Source organism: Castor canadensis, chromosome 11, assembly GCF_047511655.1.
Source record: "Castor canadensis chromosome 11, mCasCan1.hap1v2, whole genome shotgun sequence".
NCBI lineage: Eukaryota > Metazoa > Chordata > Mammalia > Rodentia > Castoridae > Castor > Castor canadensis.
In genome coordinates, this window is record NC_133396.1 from 119,111,023 (window position 1) to 119,137,793 (window position 26,771).

Consider the following 26,771-nt stretch of genomic DNA (forward strand, 5'->3'; position numbering starts at 1 on the left):
TACCAGCGAATGATAACATTTCGTTCTTCTTCATGACTGCATAAAATTCCATTGTGTATAGATACAACATTTTCTTAATCCATTCGTCAGTGCTGGGGCATCTTGGCTGTTTCCATAACTTGGCTATTGTGAATAGTGCCGCAATAAACATGGATGTGCAGGTGCCTCTGGAGTAACCTGTGTCACAGTCTTTTGGGTATATCCCCAAGAGTGGTATTGCTGGATCAAATGGTAGATCAATGTCTAGCTTTTTAAGTAGCCTCCAAATTTTTTTCCAGAGTGGTTGTACTAGTTTACATTCCCACCAACAGTGTAAGAAGGTTCCTTTTTCCCCGCATACTCACCAACACCTGTTGGTGGTGGTGTTGCTGATGATGGCTATTCTAGCAGGCATGACACCAGCCCTTTTTTATGATGGGTTTTCCATGATAGGGTCTTGCAAACTATTTGCTGGGGCTGGCTTTTAGCTGTGATCCTCCTGATCTCTGCCTCTGAGTAGCTAGGATTATAGGTGTGAGTCACTGGTGACTAGCTTCCTTCATCCCTTTTATAAGGACTTTTGTGATTACATTGAGTCAGTCCAAATAACACAGGATATTGTCCTTTTTTTTCTTTTTTGCAGCAACAGTGTTTGAACTCAAGACCTTGCACTTGCTAGGCAAGTGCCTACCACTTGAGCCACACCCACAGCTTGCCATTAAAAATTCTTAACTGCATCTGCAAAGTCTCTTTTTCCATATAACAAAATGCATTACCAGGTTTCAGGGATTAGGATATGGCTATCTTTGGGGCCATTATTCAGACTATCACTGTTAAGCTTCTAAAACCCAAGGACAAAACATAATTGCAAGTGTACAGTATACCATGAGTCAGCCCCTAAGCTGGGCACTTTACAAATGGTACCCAGTGCAAGACTAACGTTTTGAGGGAGATAATGCCCCCATTTTATATAAGGAAGATGAAAGGTGATACCCAGAGTGGGTATGTTCAAAAGTCAGGAATCGACCTCAGTTCCATCCCTTGCCTGTGTCCTACTGTCTTCTGTTCTGCTTGGAAAAGTCCATTGGAAGACATTAGATACAGTGTTTTAAATCCCCAAAATTAGGTGATTTATTCAAGTGTACAGCTTGTCAGTGGCAAATGGACACCTGGACCTTATTTCTCTGATTTCCAAGAAACATACAATTTAAAGAAATCTAATAACAGTTTAATTTCAACTTACTTCTGAAGAGTAATCAGCCTCTACCCACCTATTTCTATTTCCTGTCTCAGCCTTGCAAGGTCATCAAAGCAAAGACTTTTAGAAGATGAATTTTTTACATCATGTTAACAATATCGAGTGAGTTTATGATTTCATTTCACTTTCATTTTAATGTTCTGGGAGAGTCTACGATTGCATTTAAATAATTACAATAGTGTTTATCACCCTGGAAAGAATTCTCCTATCTACTCAAAGTTATACATGAGATAAAAAATAAAAATAACTAATATTTGTGGTAAACAGAGTGTTGAAAATGAGTTTTTATATTTTTGAAAATTGGCAAGACTCACACATATATTTTAGCACATCCAGTACATAGCTATTTTAGTGTATTTGTGAACAGAGACATGTTCAAACCTAACCACATCCATTTGCCAAAAGATAGATGGGTGGTGGGGTATGAGACAACCTTTGTTCATTCAATGAATTCCTAACAAGACAAATGAAATCCAAATATAAAAAGCAGAATAATAGTCTTACATATTACAAGGAGACATATTTTTCCAGACAGCTCACGTATAAAGTAAAACTTCTAATTGTATCTTGCCTTTTAGTCATCTTCAACACCTTAGTCCTAATTTATTCTCTTTTTTTTTTTTCCTCTTCCTTTGCAATTGAACACCACAGTCAACTCTTAGGTCAGACAAGTACTCAATGAAAGTTAAAAATAAACACTCCTAGTGCCACAATCTTTGTCTCAAAAGTTTCATCACTAGTATTAATATTTTGACTTTCCTCTTTTCCATCATGCTTAAATATTAAGGACAAAGTGCAATAGAATATTTATCTAAATAATAATAGATAGAAACACCACTGTATGACCAACCCTGAGCCCCTAGCCAGCAATCAACAGACAATGAAACTTACTCAAAAATCATCAAGATACACAATGCTTGAGTGATATATAGTGTGTAGAAAAGTATTGACATATCAAAGAGAAAGGAAAGAATGCATTTAGCCCTGTTCTCAATGTTAAATCTTTAACATGTCCACCTGTAAATATAATAGGTTCATGTGTTTGTGATAAGGGAGGGCATGTGAGAATAGTGAATCTATTTTTTTTTGTCTATCTGTCTGAGAATCAAGTTTAACTTTTGTCTGAAGCTCAGCTAATTCTCCAGTTCAAATATGTCAGCAAAATACAGGCCCAACAATCCAGCATCCTTCTTCAATGTCCCCATAGGTCATGTCCTGCCTTTCTGCCTGCAGTCAGACCTCAGGACCCAGCCAAGTCCAGGTGAATAGGGTACGTGACATCCACTGTCAGGCTTCCCCATAGCCATCAGCTGCTGTTTTCCAGATGTTCACCCATTCACGGCATGCCAGTCTGCTGCTGCCGAGAAGTGGGAAGCTTACAAGTAAGTCATGAGGTAAAAATGTCTAGGAAGCTCCAGCAGGAGCCATCACGCAAAAGCGGAAATGGGGGCCATGCTCTAATTCCCCTTTAAAAGTACGGATATAGGGTGGAGTGTGGCTCAGTGGTACAGCACTTGCCCAGCATACATGAGGCCCTGCACCCAATTCCCACTATTAGAAAGAAAAAATAAAATACAGCACATTGATGAAATTGATGGAGAGCGTTCCCTTACAACCAACCATATTTGATATTGGGCAGAAACTCCTGGATAGTTTTTCTCAGACCCTTGGGAACGTCAGAAGGTTCTTATTAAAATGAACACGAAGTAATAAATTTTAATAGTCTCCAGAGGTACGTAATGCCAAAGAATAATACATAAAAAATGCTGATTTAATAAGAGCACATATAAACTCCTCATAAATCATTTATAGCAAAGCACAATTTTGAATTACTCAAAAGATACTGAGACCATGATAAATTATAATTCATGCTGAACTAAGCCTTATGTTCCCAGTATCAAACAAATAGATAAATTAATGTCCTTAATTAGCAGCTGATGAGGAGAAATCAATGCGTAGCTTTAAAAGAATCCTATAATGTCTGTGAAATTACCAAGTCTGTTGGCTAAAATAAGCATTCCCTCTTAGCTTTTTTTAACTTCCGCCCCCCCACACCATGTCCCTGCAAACTGTCAACCCATTCTATTATGCAGGGTTTTGTGGCACCCATCTTAGGAAACTGCTGTGTGACAAAGGTAGTTCCAATCCGTAATGATTACTGTATCTGTCATACAGATAGTTAAAGTCATACAGCAAAACCTAGAAAATCTGATGCCTCCCCATATGTCAGGATAACCAGTATTGTTTCTCTTACACATGTGCTAGACAGATGCAGTGCATTTGTTAACAGAATATAAAACATAACAAAGCCCATTTTCTCCAATTTTCATAAGCAGCACCTATGTGAGAGGAGAAGTTGGAGCTAAAGACTTTGGGGTTTTCCATTTGTCTATTCTAGTTGTCACAATCTGAAAAGGTATAATCACCCTGACAAGAAAGAGTCAACGGTTTCTATGGTAATTCGGAGAAGGCAATGCCAAAGATAGGCCAAAGGAGGTGGCAAAGGGGTCAAGATTATTACTACAGTTACTTTCCTCCTGAATCTCATTATTTTCCACAGTTTGAATGAGAAAATCCAATTTTTGTGACTTTTTCTTGATGTGCATGGAAAGTGTCAAACTGTAAGTTGAGGAAGAGAATGTTGGAGAGGAAGGGAGTGATAAGAAAATTCTCATCATAGAGCCCAACCACTAAGGTCAAAACTGACAGACAAGCACCAAGAGTCTCACTGTCATCCTCAAAGTAAGGCAAACCTTGCACTGAAAACCAAGGCCCTGGAGAAGAAAGAGTGGGAGGGGGGATGTTGGAGCACTGCGATTATCTTTTCAGACATATTTTTCAAGCGTCGGCAAGATAGAGAAGCAATCTGCCGAATTGCAGAGCATCATACATTATCCAGATATTTTAATTATCTGTCATGTTTTTTGTTTTAGAACTATAGTATTTTTTTTAATTTTTGTTGTTTTATTATTCATATGTGCATACAATGCTTGGGTCATTTCTCCCCCGTGCCCCCACCCCCTCCCTTACCATCCAATACCCAGCAGAAACTATTTTGCCCTTATTTCTAATTTTGTTGTAGAGAGAGTATAAGCAATAATAGGAAGGAACAAGGGTTTTTGCTGGTTGAGATAAGGATAGCTATACAGGGAGTTGACTCACATTGATTTCCTGTGCGTGTATGTTACCTTCTAGGTTAATTCTTCTTGAACTAACCTTTTCTCTATTCCTGGTCCCCTTTTCCTATTGGCCTCAGTTGCTTTTAAGGTATCTGCTTTTAGAACTATAGTATTTCGAAATTATGAATCTGGAAAAGTTTCTGGAGTGTGGGCTATCCATGGCCCAGGGCCTCTTCACACAAGAAATGGCACCAAGCTCCTCATCTCTGTGCTTCACTTTCCTGGTGTTCAAAAGTGAAGATTAAGGATGCCTATTCCTCTCCAACAACTGCCATCTCTAATGGATGCACTGGGCAAGAATGAGTGGGACAGGGCACAGTGGAAGAGTTTGGCCTTCAATAGAACCTGATTGTTGAAGAGCACATGCCAGAAGAGAGAAGCCCAAGTCTGGGTGTATTGTGGGGAGAGGGAAGCTACCCAGGCACCAGTCATAGGCAGGGTACATGCACACAGCAAAGACAAAGAGCAACACAGAAGAACAGAGTATCCCAATGGCCCCCAGTAAGTATGTTGGAGACAACTTCAGAAATATTCATCGCCGGTACACTTTTACTAAACACCTATTGTGTCCCAGACACTGTGCCGTATGCTCAGAATGGTGAACCACCTAGAAAGCATCTCTTCTGTGAGGGATTTTGCATTCTGTAAGGAAAAGAGATGTGAGAGTACCATCTGCCCTGAGGGGACCTAGCAATAGTGCCTCATCTAGGTTGAGCATATAGGGAAGGCTTCCTGAAAGCAATGTCACTTCTGTCAACCTAATGGATAACTAGAAGCCAGCCAAGTAAAGAGAGGAAGAGAGTATTCCAGGCTGAGGATTACTGCAAGGTCTTAAGGAAAGAGGGTTCATGATAATTGATGAACAAATGAACACCACTATCTTAGAATTTAATACATGGATTGGAAGAGAGGGAAAGTGACTTAAAAAGAGTGAAAGGTAAGGGCAAGTTCTAAAAGGTTTTTAAGTCAGATTAAGACTTTATTTAACTACCAAGAAGGTGTTATTTAAGAATGCAAGCAGAAGGGAAACACAATCCAATTTGTATCTTTGAGCATCACTGGCTTTAGTGTGAAGGATGTACTGGGAAGAAACTTAATTCAGAACTTCACAACTTTAGAATGCTAATGCAGTGGTCCAGGCAAGCAAAGTCGGTGATGTGAACTATGGAGGTGACAGTGGAGGTAGAAAGTGTGAAGGAGGTAAGAGCCACTGAGAAGCTTGTAGGGGTGACAGCTAGGCGTATGACATAGACTGTGGTCATGTACTCATTACATTGTACACATCAAATACATACAGCCTTTTGTATAACAATCATACCACAATACAGTGCTCCAAAAAAGCAGAATGGTGGGTTTTATTCTAAGTGTAAAGTCCATCACAGATGCCTTAAGCAAGTAGTGACAAAAGCTGGTGTGTTATTAGAACATCACTTTGACTGCACTGTGGACAATGAAACGAGACTGCTGCTTAGGCAACAGCTGTAGGAGTCTGCAGGAGAGGTGGAGAAAGAGATCAGATCTCAGTGGAGATGGAAGAAATACAATAGCTTTAAGGAAGGTAGGCAGAGGCTGGGGACAAGGGATAATGTCTTGCACAGCACACATTTTCTCTTTCCTATCAACATTTCCCATTCCATTGCAACCAATGACTTCTGGAAAGTAGTCCTTTGCAGAATCACAATTTAGCAAATAATATTCGATATGTTTTCACTCAGTCTCTTTGTTTGGCTTAGCTTATGTGTCAGGTGTATTTCAGGGCAGGTTTTCATTGGGTGGCTCATCTTACCATCTTCCCTTGACCCCACCCTCCTAGAAAACTTTACACAGCTGGAAAAGATGACTATTGGAGGCCAGAATGCCACTACTGTCCAGCAGGCCAAGAAATTACTTAAAAATCAGAATATTGACCAATTAACAGCCTAATAAAACTCCAGATGCCACCATAAATGGAGGCCTTAGCTGGCTTGAGAATAATCAAAAGGGGCTTTAGGACCTCCTAGACCTTTATTTTCCTGTTCCTCCTTAATTTCTACCTCCACTTACACTCATAAAGATAACCAGCACTGGCTTCTGTATGATGGCTCTGGAGACCATGACACTATCTGTACACAAGGGCATCACAAACCTTATTGACTCATCTAAATAGGTAACACGGTGTCAATGTCAGTCTCTAATAAAGAAAGCCCTGTAGTCAAAACACATCGATTGACCCCAATCCCCAATTCATTTCCCTTCCCAGTAGACACCATTTTTCTTTTTCTGTAATATTTGCTCAAAGTCTGCTACATGTATATACCTCAGGCTCTGGGTGTTGCCAGCACACTCAACCACAGCTGGTCTTACCTCTCCTAGAAAAAGAACCAGAGAAGAGGAGGCAGGGTAGGGAATTCCTGTAGGATCCTCTGTATTCCAGAGCAGGACTTCCTTAGCATATCCCTAGAAAGAAAATTTAACAGGGAGTAATTGGTGACAGGGAAAGAGACTCATGGTGCTGGCCAGCTGGTGGTCTGAGCAGGCAGTGGCTTTATGCTGATCTTCATTCTCTGTAGGATTTTGGTGATCTCATTAGCTCCCTCCTCAGCACTAAACATTCTTTCCAGATCATTTTCATTTATACCAACCAAGCTAACCTGAGATTTTTAAACAAATTCTACGTAAAAACTTTTCAACTTATGGCTCTTGGATTGAAGAGATTTCAGTGGAGGAAAGGGGACTTCCTAACACTTTACTCCCATGTTTTCCCCATACTGCTGTTAAGGAGCAATTCATACAATTCATATGTTATATGAACGCGTATATACTGCAAAGAAAAGAAGATAAACATATGGGTTCTCTCTCAGTTCTGACCCTCTCAAAATGTTTTCAGTAGTAGATATTAAGATACAAAAAAAAAACCAAAATCCAGCTTCTCAGACTATTCTGTTCCTTGCATTGTTTTCCTAACACAGCACCTCTTTATAAAATGAGGACCAGAGTATTCATGGCGGGGAGTGAAGTCATCTATTATCTGAACCACAGCACTGAGCTTCAGGAATCAAGATGATTACATTTTCCTACTTTGGTGTGGTTTTTTTCTAATAGAGAGGACAAATTTATATGGACTATTTTCCAAATCTTTTTTTCCATGTTTTAAAAATGTATTTCTTAATTCATATACTGTAAAACTCTCTCCCATGAATCAACAGTTCTATGGGCTTTGGCAAATGCACAGAGGTATCTATCCACTATGACCATAGAACAGAGCATGCCCCACAAAATTGTCCCCCAAAATTCTCCCATGCTCCCCTTGTATAATGAACCCCTCCCTCAGACTCACCCCCCCAAACCTATTTTTTCCATCCATATTGTTTGGCCACTTCTAGAATGTCATATAAGTGAAACCACACAGTAAATGACCTTTTGAGTATGGTTTTTCACTTAGCAAAATGTATTTGGGATTTAAGCGAGTGTTTGCATGTAGGGGCAGTTTTTTTATTATTATTATTGCTGAGTAACACTGCATTGCATGGACACATCCAGTTCACCCACCGAAAGACATTGGGATGGTTGTCAGTTTAGGGAGATTACATATAGTGCTTCTGTAAACACTGGTGTGAAGACTTTTATATGAACACAAATTTTATTTCTCTTGGGCAAATAGGAATTGGGATCAATAAAACATATAGTAAGGATAGGTTAAAACTGATAAGAAAACTTTTTAAGTTTTTAATAATGTAGTATTTTTTATTCCCACCTGCAAGGAGAGTTGCAATTGCTCTACAGCCTCATCAGCAATTAGTATTGTAGTTTTTCTTAAATTTTAGTCATTCTGATGAATGTGAGGAGATATATCACTGTGAATTTAAATTGTTTTTCCATAATAATGACCACTTCAGTTTTGGCCATACTTCAAGGCAGGAAGAAGAGAGAGACAATGGGTAGATGACAAGTGCAAGCCGAGGCTACACCTCTTTTAAGTCACGTTTCAGGAACCCTCATGACAACTTCTGATTGCATATCACTAGCTACAATCAGCCCCACAGCCTCCCTTGCCTGAAAAGAAGGTTGAGAAGTAGAGGTGTTTGTATCTGGATATATCACCACCTAGAAGAAATTAAGAACCTTTGGGTACAAAAGAGGACAATAGACAGAAGGTTGGCACCTCACAGCTCCTTGTCACACTAGGGTCTCTGTTTCTTTCCCAAAATCTTGTGCAGCCTATTCTTCACCTGGGACTGGACTGATCCTTACTAAATTCATCACATCATGTCACTCGAAACAATTCAGTGCTTCTCATCAACTTTGCAGTAAAACTCAAAGCTCATGCAGTTGTTCTGTGGTCTTCAGTGGTCTGCACCAATACTCACCTTGAGAAACTCACCTCTTCCATTCTTCCCTTTGATTACTGTGCTGCAGCTATACACTATTATTCCTCTTCTGTGAACAGCCCTGCTATCGTCTGGATCAGAATGTCACCCAGAGGCCCATGTGTTAAAGGTTTGATTCCAATATAGCACTATCGAGAGAAGGTGGAACCTCTAAGAGTTGTGGCCTACTATGAAGTCTCCCACTCACTGGGGGTGTGCCCTCAGAGAAGACAGTAAGATCCCAACTGCTTAACATCTCTCTCATGTCCCAGCCATGATGAACAGTTTTACTATACCATGTGTTCCCATCATGATATGCTGTCCCCCTCCCAACTAGAGGCTTAAAAGAAATGAGTCCAACCAACTCTGGACTGAAACCTCTAAAACCATGAACCAAAATAACCTTTTTCTCCTTATAAGTTATTCATCTAAGTTATTTATTATAATAATAGAAAGCTAGCTTACAAAATCCAAATATGCTCTGGTCTGGACTTTTGTACTTACTTCTCACTCTGCCTGGATAATTTTCCCTTTAAAAAGACTCACTGCCTCTCTTCCAACTCCTGCAGGCTTGCACACAAATGTCCCTGCATTTTGATGAAAAGCATCTCATATAAAATAGCACTATCAACCCCTTCCATACTCTGTTTTCTTGTTCGTAGCACCTAACATCATCTAATATATGATATATTCTGCTTATTTATTAGTATTTTATGTCCTCTCTCTAGAATACAAAAAAGCAGGAACTTGGTTTTACTCACTGCTGTTTCTAGAATAGGGTCTGGTACTCAACAAATATTCGCCCCCTGAATGAATGGAAAAAAGAGGGTCTTTGTGGAAAACTCACAGAAAGGAAGACTGCTGTGTATTTCCTCTTCCCTTCCTTTAGGTTCTTTTGTCTCCATTTCCCAGTTGGGCAAGAAGGACCCTAAAAGAATGAATAGTACAACTTGGTGTTTTGAGAAAGTGGAGCCTGACATTGCATCCCTATTTACATGTGGCCAAACTAGAGAATTCTGAAAAGTTAGGTCTCAGAGTTTCCTGCAATTGCGGGGCAAGAATATAGGGAGCAGCTGGAAGTGAAGGTTTGAAAGGAAAGGAGTCTTTCAGTCAGGATGAGGCAGCCAAGCTAGAGCCATATTGAAAGGTCCTACCCAAGTCCCTTAACAGAGCACTTAAATTTTTCTCATAATTCTAGAAGCTTTAAGTCTGAGACCAAGGCTAGAAGTCCTAAATTGCAATGTCCACATAGACAGTTCTTCCCAATGCTATGAAGAAGGACCTGTTCTAGGCCTTTCCTCTGGCTTCTGGGGGTTTGCTGGTAATGTGGTATTCTCTGGTTCATAGAAGACATGCAGGCTTCTGTCCCAATCACTTTATATAGCTTCTCTTTGTGTTCCAATTTGCTCTTTTCATTAGAACATGAATATATTAGCCCATCCTAATGGCCCCCCCCCAATTCCTGGAATGGTTTCAACAGGTGTAATTTTTTCATTTAATTACATGTGTACAAATTTTATTGCTCCATATTCACTCTCCTACCCCCTTTCCCCAACACCTCCCCCTCCCACTAATGCCAGTCCTCCCACGAAGGAGAATGGTTAAGGGGGTGAATTCACACATGATATATTTGATACACTGCAATAACCTATGTAAATACCACAATGTACCTCCACCCGTCACAGCAATAAAGGAAAAGTAAACAAATGAAAAATAAATAAGTAAATAAACAAATATAAATAAATAAATAATTATATCTGCAGAGACACCATGAGGTATGGGAATCAGAGCTTCAAGATACAAATTACAGGGTGGGAAGAAGACACAGTTCAACCTATAACAATCTCTCACCAAAGAAAATGAAGAAAAAGTTCAGTCTCTAGTAGGGCACCCCATATAAACCATGGCTAGGATAAAAACATAAAACCTTGGCAGGAAACTTCCCCCAGGTGAATGACCCACAATTTCAACAATAATCAGCTCACTACACAGTGAGATTGACACCACTAACAGAATGCTCCTCTTACCCAAGTCAAATGAAGACCTATTGATAATACCAAGTAATAAAATTAAAAGAAACACTTTTTCAAAGTAAGAAGTATCATTTAATTTTTTCCTACAGTAGAAATTTGAAATCAGAGGCTTGTGCTGAGGCCCTCTACCACTTGAGTCATGCCCCCAGTCCTTTTGTTTTTAGGTTGTTTTTCAGATAGGGTCTTGCATTTTTTTCCAGGCAGGCCTCAGATCATGATTCTCCTATCTCCACCTCCCAAGTGGCTGGGGCCACCAGCACAGGTCTCCATATTTGGCCCTAGAGAAACTTTTTTAAAAAGTAAGAAGTACCACTAAATTTTTAAACATCAGGCGATCACCAAGGCTGCAGAGGTATTACCCATAATTTCCTTTCCTTTATTTCCCTTCTAGCTGTCCAAGATACTGAAAGAAAAGAAGGCCGAGGGGAAGAAGTTGGCCCCAACCCCTGCTATTGTGAAGAAGTAGGAGAACAAGAAGGTGACAAATGTCCTCTTTGAGGAAAGGCTAGGAACTTTGTCGCTAGAACAGGACATCCAGTCCAAAAGAAACCTCATTGATTTGGTCATATAGTCAAACTACAGTGCAAAGGGGTCTTCTTTATCCTATGATTGGCTAGTTCCCCAAGGACTGGGACCCCCAGCTGCTCAACTGTGGAGCCAATCCATGGATTCAGTCCAGAGACAAAGGAAAAGAAGAAGGCTGTTGACAAGGAAGAAAGACATCTTGCTGAGAAACTATCTGTCCTTCCAGCAGGGGTCAATACTGTCCCCACTTTGGTGGAGAGCAAGAAGACTCAGCAGGTGCTGCCTGCAAGTGATGTGGATGCCATTGAGCTGGTTGTCTTCCTGCCTGCCCTGTGTAGGAAGTTGGGGCTCCTTACTGCTTCATCCAGGGGAAGGGCAGGCTAGAATGTATAATCCACAGAAAGACATGCAGGATGGTTACATTCATACTGGTTAACTCTGAAGTCCAGGGTGCTCTGGCTAAGCTGGTGAAAGTTCTCAGAACCCATCACAATGACAGATATGATGAGATCTACCACCACTGGAGAAGCAAGGTCTTGGATCCAAAAATCTAGGGCTCACAGTGACAAACTGCAACAGACAAAGGTTAAAGAACTTGCCAGTAAACTGGACTAAGTAAATTTTCTGTACATAAAAATAATAATAGGCTGAGGGTGTAGCTCCATAATTGAGCACTTGCCTAGCATGTGCAAGGCCCTGGGTTCAAACCACAGTGCTAAAAATAAAAATAATTAAATAAATAAGTTTATCTTTCAAAAAATTTTATGTCAGTGGCACCAACCTTTGCTAATCAAATAATGTATTTTCCATTAGTTGTGAGAAAAATCCATACTTTGGAGCCACCTTTTCTAAATAGGCTACAAGGCTCATCTTGAGTGGCAAGGCTGCATATTTTCTCTGTTAACGGCTATTGATTCACCTGTAGCAAAGAGTTTACGCACTTGCATTCGGTGTGAGCAGGGCTTTGCTTTGACGTCAAAAGTATGTCGGGGGCTTTTATTTGCTTTGTCTGGAAATATTTTTCTTGGACTGCCTTATTTGATTTTCTAGTGTCCGGGGAATTTAGAAAAGACGGAAGCACATCAAAAGTTTCTTTAGTGCTCTCTATCATCAAGTGAAGTTAGAACAGACTTAAAAGAACTGTCTGTCTCTCATGGATGTGGTACTTTTGTTGCAGGAGCTCAAAGTCTTTTACAACAGGTATTATTTTCCATTTTATAAAGTTTGAGGGGTGCTTAGAGGGTAGTCCAAATCCTACCAGAAGACATGAGGGAGAAGGAGATAAAAAATAAAATATGATAGCCCATACACTCTTCTTCTTAGAAAAATGTAATCACCAGCTTCCAAGTTATCTGGACATCTACCAACTAAATGAAATATCATCAACCAACCAAAGCAATCATTTATTTTAACAAACATTATTAAGTTTAACTGTGTGTCTCAGACTATTCTATATATGAGGGATGCAAAACTCTTGTAAATTTCCACTTGGAAGAGGGGGACAGACAATAAACAGGATTCATATATTAGTGTACTGGGTTGAGTGTTTCCCTCCAAAATTTCAACTGGAGACTGTGAAGGTAACATTATTTGATAATAGCATATTTCCAGATGTAATTAGATTAGGATGGGTTCCCACTGGATGAAGTCAGACCTTCAAATTTAACATGACTGGTGTCCTTGTAAGAAGAAGAAAATTTGGACACAAAGACACAGAGAAACAAAGAGAAGACCAAGTGACGACGGAGGCAGAAATTGGAGTGATGCAGGCCTAAGTCAAAGAATGCCAAGGGTTGCTGCGAACACCAGAAACCAGGAGGGAAGCATGAAATGGATCCTGCTTCACAGCCTCCAGAAGGAACCAACACTATTGACACCTTGACCTTGAACTTCTGGCTTCCAGAACTATGACAGAATAAATTTCTGCTGTTTTAAGCCACCCCCTTTATAGTACGTTCTTATGGCAACCTGAGGAAAAAAATAATAGAATTTATGAATAATGATACATGTAGGAAAACCAATTAAAGCACTGAATTAGGATATAAAGTCTTGGGGAAAGGTGCAATGGTAGGTTAGTCAGAAAAATCCTCCATGAGAAGGTAACAGGGATGGATAAAAGACTGAAAGAGGTAGAGTAACACAAATAATACCTGGAAAAAGTGTTCCAGGCAGAAGGCTAAACCTGTGCAAAGGCCATGACATGGGAGCCTCATGTTCAGGGAATGGCAAGGAAGTCATTGTGACTGGGGCGGAGTGACAGGTAGGGAGAGTAGAAAGAAGAAGCAATGGGCATCCAGATCACAGGCTGTTGTAAAGTTTGGCTGTTATTCTCAGTCAGACAGGAAGGAAGCTCTTGGACAACTTAGAAGAGAAGAGTGGAGCCTAGGAATGACAAGATCTGACATTTTAATAAGATTTATGAATAGTTGAGAATATTCTGTAAAGAACAAGACAGAGCCGGTAGACCAGTTAGAAAATTGCAGCAATAACCAAGGTGGGACACAGCAGTGACTTGGACCAGAGGTGAAGCTGCTTTGCACAAGATGGAATTCAGAATATTTTTTGTAGACATGGCTGTAGAACACTGCAGATCAGATGCAGAACAGGGATAAAAAGAGCATAATAAGGTAGGGTTCCAAGTCACTCTACCTGAAGCAGTAGAAGAATGGATTTTCTTTTCACTGTGACAGGTTGAGGGACTGGAGAGGTGATCAGGAATCGTTTGGGAAAAAAAAAAAAGGAATCGTTTGGGGACTGTGAACCCTCAAATGCCATTTAGATATACAAGTGGGAAACTTGACTGGGCAGTTAGGCCCACAAGATGGAGTGAGGGAGACGTCTTGGCAGAAGATTCTAATTTAGACATCAGAACACAGGTGGCGGTCACCTGTCTATACATTCCTGACACCACTCTACAACACTCTCATGAAGGATACAGAATTTGGCAATGTAGGGAAGGTGACCCTGCCTCTAACTTGGGATGGTTCCCTGCCTTTCTTATGTGAAGAATTATAAAAATGGATTGTGGCAATCTGTTCAATGTTTTACATTGTTACATATTTGTTATTTATATCCCTCTGGTTTTTTTAATATGTTAAATAACTCACAATGTTCAAACACATAAAATAAGAAATTTATAATACGGAAAAGTGGAATGGAAACTAGAAAGAGAAGTTAAATAAACCAAATACCTGTGAGTAGGAGATTTCTTCTAGTTCTTTTTATGATTATAATACTTTGTGAAAGGATGAGAAGACAGCAGGTGTCAGCTTCTATGGGAAATTTCACTATTTTCTCCCCTTTTGGAAAAAATCTTGGATGAATTTCTTTGAGTTGATGAATGAAAGCTCTGTGCTGATCAGAGATCTTACCATTCAATTATCAGCTGGCTGCCCCTCAAGTCTGTAAGGAAAGCTGGCTTTCTTCACTCAAGACACAAAATGAGTCAGAATAGCAAGGATCCCAAACTCCTTTCTCAGTGGACAGTCTCAGCATCAGTCTTACCATAAAGTACTGTTTTTAGAAACAGATTTTATGGACTATCGTTTGATCCTCTGACCTCTCTGTGGTCTATTTTTTTAACATTTTGTTTGGACTTTGGAAGAGGAGAGAGAATCTAAGCACCAAGTCTGACTCGAACTTCCTACAGTTCTAGTCTCCCATCCTTGTCAGTGACTTGCATTTAGTGTGATTCTAATAGGATATGTGATCTTTGTCTAGGAGGGTCCCTGAAAGCTAAATATGCCTGAATTTCAATTGGCAGTCTTTTGTGTAAAGGACAATAAAACCCAGTAGCAAGGATTGTACTGTCTCTGAAATATCTTGCTGGCGTGATTTAAATTCTAATCAATGCTGGCTGCCAAGGTTAGGAAGGGAACTTAGAAAGTGTATTGGTAGCTCTGTTTTAGAACTAGACCCATTGATGATGTGATCATCATCCCTGGGATAGCAGCTTCACTAGGCTTCTTTTCCCCAAAGTCTACTAGTTCTTGCTTATATGTATCCAGCAAGTGATGAATGCCATGAGGTGGCATAAATCAAATCTCACTGAGAAAATGACAGAAACACACATGCATACTACAAAAGCCATCAACAGTACAATAAGATCATGTGACAAGGTGTATTAGAACTAATAAGTGCTATAAGAAGTCAAATGAACAGAATATCAGGATCACCAAGAATATATGAGGAAGGCTTCATGAAGACATGAAAACTGAAATTGAGGCCAGACACAGAGGCTCACAACTGTAATCTCAACTACTCAGGAGGTGGATGGCAGGAGGATCCCAGTTTGAGGTCAGCCTAGTCAAAAAGTTAATAGAGTCCCATCTCAATCAATAAACCGGATGTGGTGACTCATGACTGGTTGCAGCTATAGGGAGGCATGAGTTGGAGAATCATGATCCAAGGCCAGCCCAGGCCAAAAGCACAAGATCCTATCCAAAAAACAACTAAAGCAAAATGGGGGGGTGGGGTGAGGGGCTGGGTGTGTGGCTCTATTGGTAGAGCACCTGCCTAGCAAATTCAGTCTATTGGTTTAAATCCCAGGACTGCCAAAAAAAAATAAGTAAGTAAAAAAGGAAGCAACCTAAGATTAAGATCACCAAGCATTTGAAGAATGCTTCATGAGGACATGAAAACTGAGATGGGTCCTGAAGAATTTATATTCACCACGGTCAAGACAAGCACAGTCCAAAATGGTGTGAGAGACAAAATAATGCCTCCCCCAAGATGTCCATAACCCCATCCCTCAGAACCTATAAATACACATGGCAAAGTGGACTTCGCAGATGTGATTCAGATGGAGGGATTATCTGGGATTGTTCTAGTGGGTGTATTCTAATTACATGAGTCTTTAAAACTGAAGAGTAAGGCAGGAGGGGCAGTCAGGAAGGTGGGGAGATAATGGAAGGGGCAGGAAAGATGAAGCATGAAATGGACTTGATCCACCGCTGCTAACTTTGAAGGTGGAGTAAGAGGCCCTAAATTTAGGATTGCAAGTAGCCTCTAGGAGCTGGGAATGGCATTCAGCTGACAGCCAGCAAGAAAATGGCTCTTCAATCTTACAATTGCAAGGAACTGAATTCTGTCAACAACCTAAATGATCCCAGGAGCAGAATCTCCCTTGTTGCCTTCAGAAAAGAACACAGCTCTGCAAACACCAAGGTTTCAGTCCAGTAATATCCATGTGAGATTTCTCACTCAGAGTGGTAAGATAATCAATCTATGTTGCTAAGTACAAGGTAATTTGTTACAGTAGAAATAGAAAATTACACACATAGGCATCATTCCAATGGCTCTCATAGGGAACCTCAGCCAAAACATTCTACTTCTTGTACAGTACTTATCTCTTCAGCCCATCAGAAAACCATGGAACATGGCTACAATTATACTGCCCTCCTGAAAATCCTCAAAATGGTTGCCAAACCCACTTCTGAAGGCTTCCTGACACAAAGTTCTGTATGCATTGAACCATGCAGTTCTAAGACTTTGACAAAAATTAAGCAAACTAGGGAAGGACACCTGTCCTAAGACAACAAAAATGGTTGTAGGTGACCCTGGAACATGCTGTATACCCATGGTAATGGATGAAGCAATCGAATCCTCCATTTGACTCCAAGAGTCATGAGACAGATGGCTGTTAGTAGAAGGAAAGAGGCACACAGAGGAGAATGGCCATTTAGAAGCTACTGGGAGGCATGACACAACCCACAAGTTAGCTGAAATCCTGATATTAAAAGAAGAAGCAAAAAAAGAAGGGAACATAGGCAGTTGTTTGACAATGGTTGGAGTAGTGAAGGCAGAATGTCCACAATTAAACCACAGCAGAAGATCTTGAGGGTCATGAGAGCAAGAATGCATAAGCCACGCTGTACTGGAAGAAACTTCTGCCCTCTATGAAGCTTTCTGAGAAATTCCCCCATTGTTCATTTCCTTTTCTTTGTATCCTTATATCAAACCTTTTCTGTTTGGGTGAGATGACATCTCTCTGTGCAAACTGAAAGCTGAAGTAGCACACAGGTAAGATCTGCATGACTGTACTTGCTAAGGGCTACCTGCTCTGCTGAATGAAAAGAGGATTATTATCTTTTGCCCTCCAAGAGAGTTGACCTCTGTGGATGTCATTGATTCTTGTCTGGCAGATGATTTATTGAAAAGTTGGCTATGATTTCCCAGAAATTATTCTGATAATGCCCAGCCATTCCCAACATGAGCAGTTAGTTTCAATAGGCAGGAAGTAAAACACTAGCTTCAATCCTACGCAACATATCATTCAGCAATTAGCTCAACTAGCAGAAAGGTAGCCTACTATCATTTTCAGTTGTTTCACCAGCACGAGTCTATTCTCCTCTACCAAGCCTTTGGGGACTTTTGATAAAATAATTTTGTTTCCGAGAGTATCATCATACTCGATGACCATCATTCTTCCGTTTCTACCACAAAACACTATCTACTTTGACTACTTTTCAGGAAAAATCTTCTATGAAATGATCCCATAGCAAGAATAATGCCTCACCAATAGAAAACACAAGATTGACTGCTTAGAAATGTCTTTCTTTAAAAAATAAAAATAAAAAACAGATGGAGAGTTACAGGAAGATGTATTCATGGATCCCTTACCTCTTTTTCAGATATGGATAAATATAGATACTATTTGCTGAAGCTATTATGTGCACCCTGAGAACATATTACAACTACCTTGTGAAAGGTAGAAGCTAGCCATGTTGCTTTAGCAGTGAAGAGCTCAAGTTTAGAGGAATTTGCTTGCCTAACTGCTCTATAGCACTCATTCTGAAGTCAGCATGTTCCAAAGTCTTTATACCTTCTTTATTCCTTATGCCTGCCTTAAATTCTTTCCTTATTAATTTGAATCGTAAAAGTAAGCAAACCCTGAATATCTTAGGAAGCAGGGCTATAATTCCTACTTTAATCTGCCTAATTTAATTAGTAGGTACTGGGGGAAGGTCAGTAGTTTCAAGCAGAAAAGGTTTACATTAAGACCTGGTGCCACCTGTTGGTTAATCCATGCAAATCACTATACAGTTTATTTCCACGCACACACTCACTACCCCCAAAATCAATCTGTCAAGAGATCATGTAAAAATTCTTTGGAATTTTTTGGAATTCTTTGGAATTTTTTGGAGGCCTCTAGCCTCCAAAATTTGTTGGTGCCCCATAAAAATCACTGAATTTAGAAATCAAATCCCAATTCTCTCATGGAAAGGGAAGTTCATTCCTCTGAGCTTGAGTTTCTCACTTGCAAAAACAAAATACCCTCCTACATTCAAGTTTGTTGTGAGGATCCTGGGAGATAATGTATGGGAATGTGCCCAGTAGAAAGCAGCACTCTACTGAACTTACAACACTGCCACTCTTCATTGGTACCCATCACTACTTTCCATTTAAAATTTGAGCTACATGACTAAGGTGAGCATTGCACATCTGTCTCTCCACTATTTATCCCAGATTTCCTACCTTTATTCTCATCTGCCTATATCAGAGTTATCTCTCTTCTTCCATTTTACAAATTCCCAAAGGAATTGACTGATTGCTCTTTCCTTAGTCACAATACATAGCGTAATGTTACATGTATACAGAGGGCTTAAATATATATTTAATTTTTTAAATACTTTTCCTTAATGAGTGTATAGTATCAGATAAGAATCAACTTCAATATGTTTCATTAAGAGGAAGGAGATGGGTTTTAATGACAGGTATGGGGATGAAGAAGGGAAAAGGAGGAAATGTGTACTTCAAATAGAAATAGTCTATTTGTGAAGGACCTAAGAGTAGAAATGCTGCTTTTTAGGAGAAAATAATCCTCTTAAATTTTTTGAGAATTTTTTCACAAACATTCTGCAATGTAGAGCTGGTAAGTGACTTATTCAGAAGTTACAGTGTACAAGTCAACACATTAGCATGGGTTTCCTGCCACTGTGTGTATTTCCACTACACTGGAGTACCAACCCACTGCATGGCCAAAGCTAATATTACCGTAATGTACATGTACACACATACTCATAGCTACCCTTCAAAACCTGACTCAAATGTTACTTCTTTGGGAAGCCTTTCATGGTACCCTCAGGCATATCTGAAAAGTTCAAGTTATCGTAATCTGTAACCCTTTATTCTATTTTCAGGGCTTTCTTTCCCTCATAGAACCATTAGCACGTTATCCTACCACTTAGCACAGTGCTTGGCACATTTTAGAAGAGCAATAATCACGAATACACAATATCTCTGTGCTGTCTTGTGCAGTGGCTGCCTTCTGGGAGTCTACTATTGATAGATATAGGGAAAGATGGCCTCTTTCACCTTGTGATATCTAGGAAAGTACAAAGAACCATGACAAAAAAGTCAGTCTCATAAACTAAAAGACTAAACAAGACTTTGAACAGCATTTTGAAATTTTGAAATTTAAAGTGTTAGGTATCAGTTAGGCACAGGTGGCTCACACTTGTAATCCTAGCTACACTACTTGGAAGTCTGAGATTTGGAGGATCATGGTTCTAGGCCAGCCCAGGCAAATAGGTGAAGAGACCTCCTCCCCCATCTCCAAAATTAGCAGAACAAAATGGATTGGAAGTGTGGCTCAAGCAGTAGAGTGTCTGCTTTGCCATAGCAAAGTCCTGAGTTCAAACCCCAGTACCACCAAAAAAAAATTTTTAAAGAAAAAAATGTATTAGGTATCAATCAATAGTGAAGAATGCTGAAAGAAGTTTTGGAAGGGCTAATGTTATGTAGTAGGTGAACGTGGCATTTGGAACTCAAGTTTAGGAGCCATATTTGTTTTCTCTGAACATGCACAAGTGGCTTCCTCTCTCAAAACAAAACCTATCATTTCTGACTTTTTTCATACCTTATTAACAAGCTACACCCAGCCTGCCTTCTTCTACCTTTGTCTCTATACAACATATTCCCAAGACAGTACCGAGTGGTCCCTATAAAATGGGAGTGAGAACTTCTGCTCAGAGCGCTCCAATCACTCTAACGTTAGTGAGAATGAGGGTTGGGAAAGCTAGCTATCCAGATGCTAGAGGCAACTCCAAGTGAGGGCAGAGCTTTATTACTGCTTGGAAATACCAGATGTGCTGGGTACTGGGGGTCCACGCCTATAATCCCAGCTACTTGGGAGGCTGAGATTGGAAGGATCTTGGTTCAAGGCCAGCCTGAGCAAATAGTTCAAGAGACACCCCACCTTCATCTCCAAAATAACCAGAGCAAAATGGACTGGAGGTATAGCTCAAGTGGTAGCACTCCTGACACTTGTAAGCTCAAAACCCTATATTCAAGCCCCTGTCCCACCAAAAATAAAAAATAAAAAAAGAAATAGCAGATAGGTAAAAGAGGAGATTCAAAATCTATCCATTTTCACGATATTTTACCATCAATGATTTCAACACAACATATGGAATCCCTGGATGTACTGAATCAAATTCAGCTGTTGCAAATGGTTATTAAAATGAATTCAAATTTCACACCTGTTCATTTGTAAAAAAAAAAAAAAGTTTCTAGTTGATGATAACTGTCAATAACTGTCAAGAATTTGAAACAAACGGTCCACTAAAAAAATCTAGGAATTATATTTGACTGTTTCAAGCCAAAAATCTAATACCAAAAAAAAAAAAATTCATGGTCATAGAAGTGAGTTCATGTCTCTTATTTAAAATGCTACAAGATTTTATTTATTTATAAGTTTTATAAATATTTTCTCTTGCATTCTAGTTTTCATTTTTCTCATAGTAATTATATAACTTAGATAAAATATAATACTTTGCTTTGTCATCGAGCCCCAGGACAGATATTCCCAGCCCTTCCCCCCAGTTTTTCCAGCCTCCCTACAAATGCCATCCCTTCCTATGTGTGCTATTGCATGAAAATTTATTGGAAAGCACTGGAAGAATGTCAAGAGAAATGAGAGACAGCAAAACCAATTCAGACTCACATTGTACTCTTCTCTAGCTAGGTGATCTAAAATGAAATCATTCTGAAGTTTATTTTCCATATCCACAAAAGGGATTATCTTATCAAGCACTTGTGAGAACAGAATGAGATGATGCAGAGAAAGCACTGGGCACAGTGCCCAGCGTGTAGGAATCTCTTGGTGAGCAGCAATTGTGCCATGATGGTAATGATAATGAAGATGGTTGATGGTGATCAGAGGCTTCAAATTACAAAACCGATTTTACGTTTGACTTTCCATATCTGGAGCATTACGGAAGTACAGTAAGAATTGTGCACACATTACACTGACAAGAACTGAGAAACTTATTTTTCACACACTGTGCTGAAAATTCTAAGTTCATTAAATTGGGCTTGGTACTTCATTAAATGGTCCCAGCATGCTACACAAATTACAGGGTGCTAAATTAGAATTTCTTTAATTCAACTCTGAAACCATGAAATGCAGCCTACAGAAAAATATTTCTTTATAGTCTGTCATTCTGCTTACTTTTCTCAGTTTTTAAATATAGATAAGAAATAAAAATGGCACCATCTCTCCAAGAATCTCATGCATTTTTCATGCATGTGTGGCATTAATATACCTTTACTGGCTTCCTGAGGTATATTTATGACAGTCTACCATCTGCAAGTGAGGTTCCAACTAGAAAGAAATATTTATATACACGAGGGAGTCATACATAATTTAATACTGGAGTGGGAAAGAAGAATGTGTTCAGCAATGTAGTACAAAATCCCTTACTCTTATCTACATCTGAGTAGGAGTTGAAGATCAAAGACTTTTCTTCTTAAGAAATTGAGAACCATAGATTGAGAATAAGAAAAAAAAATTAACTTGGATAATTTCCGTTAACCATTAGCTACAAAACCAAGGATGACTTTTATGAATTTGTAAAATAAGGGATAAAGGAGAATGATGAAAGGGATGAATTCAACAATGATATATGTAAGAAATTTTGTAAATGTCACACTGTACCCCCAATACAACAATGATAAAAAATAAATTATAAAAAAAGAAAAAAATTTTTTAAAAAGAAGAAATAGGGATAAAACTGAAATTTTCCTTAGAATATTTAGGGATAATTTTTAATATGGCACTGTGTGTTTTACAGTTCTGAGAAAGTCTAGTAACAAAACAGAGTGGTACATGTTATCTATGTAATATTAGCTCAACTGTACCATATTAGCAATGATCTCCAACTTTCTAAGAGCTAGTACTAGACACCTTTATTGGGACACAGTATGTTTTCATACTTGGCACCTCATACTTATTGCTTTAGGAGATATTTATGCTTTCTGAAAATTTCATACCTTTTTTGCAATTTTGATTCCACAATTTATAGTGCTTGTTAACAGCATGAAATTTTTAATTAAGAGTTTTAGATTATATGATAATATATAGTGCTGCATTTTAAATATAAGTTCAATGACAGTATAAAGCACAAAGATATATAAATTAAATAATAATAAAGTGAAGGAAATTTAGCAAATTTTTCTATAAACTTGAGTTTCAACTAGCAAAATTTATGTATATGTCACAAAAAGACATTGTGGTTGTAATTAATGCTGTTCAAATATATGTCACCTTTCTCCTCCTGGATAGATAGTGTCTATTTGCGTTTCTCAGTGCTGTCATAACAAAGTACCACAAACTGGGTAGCTTCAAACACCAGTGACATATTTCCTCATAGTTGGGGAGGCAAGAAGTCAAAATCAAGATGTGGGCAGAGTTGACTCCTCTTGGGGCTGAGAATCTGTTGCAGGCTTCTCTCCCAGCTGCTGGTAGCCTCTGGCTTTCCTTATGGACATTGCTCCCCCTGTGTTCCTACATCTTCTTCCCTATGCCATACCTGCCATGTTCTGTGTCATTTTGTATAAGGACACCAGCCATGTAGTGTTAGGGCCCACCCTATTGACCTCATTTCAACATGATAAACTCTATGAAGATCCTATTTCCAGATAAGGTCACGTTCACAGGCACAAGGGATTAAAACCTAAACGTCTTTTGGGGATACAATTCCACACATAAGAGGAGGGGTGCACTTTAACTGCCTGCTTTGAAATTAGGCCTGATTACATGATTTGCTACACCCAATGAAATGGGAGCAGAACAAATATGTGTGCATTTCCTTTTTCCTGCCTGAAGCATGTGCTTAGATGCAACATCTGTCAGCCTGAGACCTTGAATCTTTGTGACGAGCCAGCTCTCAGGATATCACCAACAAGAACTAAAGGTTCCCTACCTTAAGCCATTGAGATTTCAAGGTTACTTTTTACTGCACCATAACCGAGACTGTTCAGATAGATACAGATGTATACTTAAAAGTGGAGACAAGAAAAGAAAGGCAAGGAGAGAGGACTGTTGGGGGAGAGGGGGGTTGGGGGAGAGGGAGACAGGTAGGGAAAGTGGGAGAAGAAAAAGGAGGAAGATGGAGAAAGAGTTGGAAGGAGGTTAAACAATAGACACTAACTCTCTTTGGACATGCAGCATTAAAAAATAATAAATTTTTGCAATTTATCAAATAAGTCAAGAGAATCAAGGGAAACAGTAAGCAAGAAAACATAAAAAAAGCATGGAAGTACAGAAAGGAACTATGGGTATGGTTATTGACACGTGAAATTGATTGGAATCAAATAAATGGAAAACTTACTAAATACCTGTGAAGACTGAGCTCCCCAAGTCCTAAACCTACTGCTTCAGAAATGAAGGGAACACAAGAGAAAAAAAAATGGCTGCTCTCCTCTTCAACAAAAACTGCTGAGAAAACTGATTAGCAGTCTGCAAAAAACTGAAACTAAACCCATGTATGTCACCCTATACCAGTATTAAATCAAAATGGATCAAGGACCTTAATATCAGACCCCAAACTCTAAAGTTGGTACAGGAAAGAGTAGGAAATACTCTGGAATTAATAGGTATAGGCAAGAACTTTCTCAATGGAACCCCAGCAACACAACAACTAAGAGATAGCATAAATAAATGGGACTTCATAAAACTAAAAAGCTTCTGCTCATCAAAAGAAATGGTCTCCAAACTGAAGAGACCACCCACAGAGTGGGAGAAAATATTTGCCAGCTACACATCAGACAAAGGACTGATAACCAGAATATATAGGGAACTTGAAAACTAAATTCTCCCAAAATTAATGAACCAATAAAGAAATGGGCACGTGAACTAAACAGAACTTTCTCAAAAGAAGAAATTCAAATGGCCAAAAAACACATGAAAAAGTGCTCACAATCCCTAGCAATAAAGGAAATGCAAATTAAAACCACACTAAGATTCCACCTCACCCCTGTTAGAATAGCCATCATTAGCAACACCACTACAACAGGTGTTGGCGAGGATGTGGGGAAAAAGGAACCCTCTTACACTGTTGGTGGGAATGTAAACTAGTACAATCACTCTGGAAAACATTTGGAGTCTACTTAAAAAGCTAAACATTGATCTACCATATGGTCCAGCAATACCACTCTTGGGGATATACCCAAAAGACTGTGACACAGGTTACTCCAGAGGCACCTGCACACCCATGTTTATTGCAGCACTATTCACAATAGCCAAGTTATGGAAACAGCCAAGATGCCCCACTATTGACTAATGGATCAAGAAAATGTGGTATTTATACACCATGGAAGTTTATGCAGCCATGAAGAAGAACGAAATGTTATCATTCACTGGTAGATGGATGGAATTGGAGAACATCATTCTGAGTGAGGTTAGCATGTCCCAAAAGACCAAAAATCATATGTTCTCCCTCATATGTGGACATTAGATCAAGGGCAAACACAACAAGGGGATTGGACTTTGAGCACATGATAAAAGCGAGAGCACACAAGGGAGGGGTGAGGATAGGTAAGACACCCAAAAAACTAGATAGCATTTGTTGCCCTCAATGCAGAGAAACTAAAGCAGATACTTTAAAGCAACTGAGGCCAATAGGAGAAGGGAACCAGGAACTAGAGAAAAGGTTAGTTCAAGAAGAATTAACTTAGAAGGTAACACACACGCACAGGAAATCAATGCGAGTCAACTCCCTGTATAGTTATCCTTATCTCAACCAGCAAAAACCCTTGGTCCTTCCTATTATTGCTTATACTCTCTCTTCAACAAAACTAGAGATAAGGGCAAAATAGTTTCTGCCTGGTAGCGAGGGGTAAGGAGAGGTAAGGGAGGGAGGTGGGGGTAAAGAGAGGGAGTGGGGGTAAGGGGGGAGAAATGACCCAAACAATGTATGCACATATGAATAAAGTAAAAATTTTTTAAAAAAAAGGCTGCTCTCTTAAGCAGCTTACAAACTCTATTACATATAAATTACAAACTCTATTGCATATAAAATTAAGGTTGAAATTAAAGTTCTTTTTCCTTTCACAATGTTTGAGTTGTTTTAGTAATCTATTCATAAAAACAAAGAAATAATACAGAAAAATTTAAACTCTGGTGGCTAAAATATTCTCCCTTATGTGAATAACATTCACCCCAGCAGTAACAGCCAAGGTCAGGAATGTGAGGGGTAAGGGCATCATGGGAATCTCAACAGGGATCAGAAGTTGGTTTTATTGCAAACATCCACAGATTCTCCAGGCAAGTGACACAAATGGTGTTCAGGTCAAACAAACTATATTTGGTAAAATTTAGATAGGCTGTGTTCATGTCTGACTTTTTAAATTATTTGTTATGTTTTCACTGAAGGAATATTTCAGGTTTATTTTACTCATCTATACTTCAGATTGATATTTTTCTGCAAAAAAAAGCACTGTAATAAATGCTGTGTAAGAATTTGCTGTTTTTTTAAAAAGCCCATTAAGCTCTTTATCAATTCAAATTTGCAGTTATATGGCTGGTTGTAAGCCCAAGAAAGTTTTGAAAATTAAGTTCTTGTTTAACTTCAATATACTGTTATCTATGCTAAACAATTTGGTCTGATCTTCCCAGAGAAATCAGGTGCTTTCATGAGAGAGAGGAAGGGGAATGTGAGAAAGAGAGGAACTGAGATTATACAAAGCGGAAGGGAATCTTTGAACGCAAAGACTATTGATTGATTGGATTCAAACTAGGGTCTGGGTATAATTATTTTTGTCTTGATTTTTATTTAGACAGTAAAATACCTAGTCAAAATAATCCTGTCAAATCCAGGGAAACCTTCCTTAATATGGAAAAAAAGATTTTATGGTAATGAATCCATTGGAAATCCAGTCTTGAACAATTTGGCAATGTTTTTACAGATGGTAATTATTTTACGTCCCTGCATTTGATTTATCAATCTGAAAAACCAAACTTGAGTTATATATTCATACATAGGACACATTCTTAAAATATCCTCCTTTCCTCAAAGTGTTACCTATAAAGATGAAACTAATCTTCCTCATACTCTACCCTCAACACATGTGTGATACAGGCAGACACATACATTCAAGTTCACACTTGTGCACACACACACATGTGTATACACTTCGTTATTGTTAGTGCTGTAACTAGATCCAAATT

The 26,771-nt window shown here is 39.1% G+C and overlaps 1 pseudogene; it reads left to right on the top strand.

The window, feature by feature from the left end:
• Nucleotides 1-2,580: 2,580 nt before the first annotated feature.
• The window catches only part of LOC109702536 (ras-related protein Rab-32-like), a 35,363-nt pseudogene continuing 11,172 nt past the window's right edge, over nt 2,581-26,771 (top strand).